Source organism: Giraffa tippelskirchi, chromosome 1 (assembly GCF_054371585.1).
Source record: "Giraffa tippelskirchi isolate mGirTip1 chromosome 1, T2T-mGirTip1v1.2.pri, whole genome shotgun sequence".
Taxonomy (NCBI): Eukaryota; Metazoa; Chordata; class Mammalia; order Artiodactyla; family Giraffidae; genus Giraffa; species Giraffa tippelskirchi.
Genome location: NC_137275.1, coordinates 151,534,381 through 151,537,938, shown reverse-complemented (window position 1 = coordinate 151,537,938; position 3,558 = coordinate 151,534,381). Strand labels below are relative to the sequence as shown.

Genomic DNA, 3,558 nt, shown 5'->3' with positions numbered 1-3,558 from the left:
CATAAAAAAATTGGCTGCATTTCTTTACACTAACAATCAAATATCAGAGAGAGAATGAAAAAAAAAATTTCTAAATTGAGTCACAAAATAATTATGAATAAACTTGACCAAGGAAGTGAAAGACTTGTATACTGAGAACTATGAATCATTAATAAAGGAAACTGAAAATTATTCAAAAAATTGGAACAATAACCCATGCTCTTAAACTGGGAATAATATTGTTAAAAGGGCCACACTATCCAAAATGATCTACAGATTTATTGAGATCTCTCAGTCAAATTACCTGTTTCACAGAACTAGAACACATAATCCCCAAATTTACATGCAACCATAAAAGAACCAGAATTACCAAAGCAACCCTGAGGAAAAGGAACAAAAGTGAAAGCATAATCTTCCCAGACTTCAGAAAATACTGCAAAGTGACAGTAATCAAAACAGCATAGTATTAGCCCAAAAACAGACATATGGATCAATGGAACAGAATACAGAGTCTAGAAATAAGCCCACACACCTAGAGTCAATTAATCTTTGACAAAAGAGGAAAGAATATATAATGGAAAAAAAGACAGTCTCTTCAGCAAATGATGTTGGGAGAGTTAGACAGCAATATGTGAATCAAAAAAGTTAGAATATACTCTCACACCATACTCAAAAATAAATTCAAAACAGCTTAAAGACTTAAGCAGAAAATTATACTGTAAAACTCCTAGAAGAGGATACAGGCAAAACATTCTGACATAAATTGTACCAGTGTTTTCTTAGGTCAATCTCCCAAGGCAATAGAAATAAAAGAAAAAGAAATAAATAAACAAATAGGGCTTTGCTAAACAATAGCTTTTGCAAAGCAAAAGAAATCATAAACAAAATGAAAAAGAAAACCCACAGAATGGGAGAAAATATTTGCCAATGATGTGACCAACAAGGGATTAATCTCCAAAATATACTAACAGCTCATGCAGCTCAACAGCAACAATAAAAAAACAACCCAATCGAAAAAAGGGTAGAAGACTTAAGTAGATATTTCTTCAAAGAAGACATATAGATGGCTAACAGGCACATGAAAAGATGGTCAACATTGCTTATTATTAGATAAATGCAAAATAAAAATACTATGAGGTATCATATCATACCAGTCAGAATGGCCACCATCAAAAAAAAAAAAAAATCTATGAACAATAAATGCTGGAGAGGGTGTGGAGAAAAGAGAACCCTCTTACACTGTTGGTGGGAATGTAAACTGATGTAGCCACTACAGAAAACAGTATGGAAGTTTCTCAAAATACTAGAAATATCTTTAGACCCTGAAATTTTTGCACCTTGTTTTATGTCCCTGGATATGTTCCAGTGTCTCCAAGTTTATAATCCATGGAATGTTGAATAGAATTTGTACCCTACTGTTGTGTGAAAATTATATAAATCTTAATTATGTTGAATTGGGTAACAGTGCTTTTCAGGTCTACTATATCCTTCTACTGCTCTGTATATTCATTCTATTAATTTGTGCAAGTTTGATATTGAATCTCCAACTAAAAAAAATTATTTTATCTACTTAAAAAATTGTAATATATAATGGAACTATATGTGACCTGATTCTGTTTTCCAAGTCTTCTATAAATGTGTTATCATACTCTCATAATTAAAAAAAATTACTTTTACCTGGACAAAATTCTAATTCAAAAAGATACAAGCCCTCCTTCAGTCATAGCAGCACTATTCACAATAGCCAAGACACAGACAAAACGTAAATGAACTTTGACAGATGAATGGATAAAGATGATGTGGTATACATACACAGTGGAATACAACTCAGTCATAAAAATGAATGAAATAATGCCATTTGAAGCAACATAGATGGACCTAGAGATTATCATACAGAGTGAAATAAGTCAGAAAGACACATACCATATAACACTTACATGTGGGATCTAAAATATGACACAAATGAACTTATCTATGAAACAGACTCATAGAAAAGAGAATAGACTTGTGGTTATGAGGGGTTGGGGGTAGGGGAGAGGTATATTGGGAGTTTGGGATTAGCAGATACAAAGTACTATATATAGAATGGATAAATGACAATGTGCTACTATATAGCACAGGGAACTCTATTGAATATTCTGGGATAAACCATAATGGAAAATAATGGGTAGGATGTCTCACAGTAAGGTCTCTGCTCCCAGGCACAGATGCCTGGGCTTCCTGCCTCAGCAGTGCAGCAGCTGGCACTGCAGGAAGGTGAGGAGCTTCTCCAAGGATGACTCTTCCAAGCCCCTGCACCTCACCGCCTTCCTCAGCTACAAGGCTGGCACGACCCACACTGAGAGGGAGGTCAATAGGCCAGGGTCCAAGGTGAACAAGAAGGAAGTCGTGGAGGCTGTGACCATCGTGGAGACTCTACCCATGTTGACTGTGGGCATCATGGGCTATGTGGAAACACCCCGAGGCCTCTGGACCCTTAAGACCATCTTTGCTGAGCATATCAGCGATGAGTGCAAAAGGAGCTTCTACAACAATTGGCATAAATCTAAGAAGGCCTTCACCAAATACTGTAAGAAGTGGCAGGACGTAAATGGCAAGAAGCAACTTGAGAGGGACTTCAGTAGCATGAAGAAGTACTGCCAGGTCATCCGTGTCACTGCCTACACCCAGATGCTCCTGCTTCCTCTGTGCCAGAAGAAGGCCCATGAGAGGCTAAAGCAGCAGATCCCTGTGAACCAAGTGTTTGGCCAGGATGAGATGACTGAGGTCATTGGGGTGACCAAGGGCAAAGACTACAAAAGGGTCACCAGCCCTTGGCACACTAAGAAGCCTCCCCATAAGACCCACCGAGGGTTGTGCAAGGTTGCCAGTATTGGGACCTGGCATCCTGCCCGGGTGGCCTTCTCTGTGGCTTGGGCTGGGCAGAAAGGATACCATCACTGCACTGAGATCAACAAGATGATCTACAAGATTGGCCAGGGCTACCTCATCAAGGATGGCAAACTGATCAAGAACAATGCCTCTACTGATTATGATCTGTCTGACAAGAGCATCAACCATCTAGGTGGCTTCATCCACTACGGTGAAGTGACCAACGACTTTGCCATCCTCAAAGGCTGTGTGGTGGAAACCAAGAACAAGTGCTCACTCTGAGCAAGTCCTGGGGATTGAACTCAAGTTTACTGACACCACCTCCAAATTTGGCCATGGCCGCTTCCAGACTACGGAGGAAAAGAAAACCTCCATGGGACCACTTGAGAAGACTGAATTACAAAGGAAGAAGGGGCCTAATAGAACAGATTGTACAGCTGGTAGAATCTCAATAAAATAATTTTCCAGTGGAGGGGAAAAAAGGAAATAATATGAAAAAGTATATATGTATGTGCATGTGTATATATATATATATATGTATGTATGTATGTATGTATAACTGAATCACTTGGCTATATAACAGAAATCACTCAGTCATGTCCACCTCTGTGACCCCACAGACTGTAGCCCATCAGGCTCCTCTGTCCCTGGGATTTTCCAAGCAAGAATACTGGAGTGGGTAGCCATTCCCTTCTCCAGAAGACCTTC

At 39.0% G+C, this 3,558-nt stretch overlaps 1 pseudogene; it reads left to right on the top strand.

Moving 5' to 3' along the window:
• Positions 1-2,151: 2,151 nt before the first annotated feature.
• On the top strand, positions 2,152-3,310 carry LOC145516288 (large ribosomal subunit protein uL3 pseudogene; annotated as a pseudogene).
• Positions 3,311-3,558: the final 248 nt, after the last annotated feature.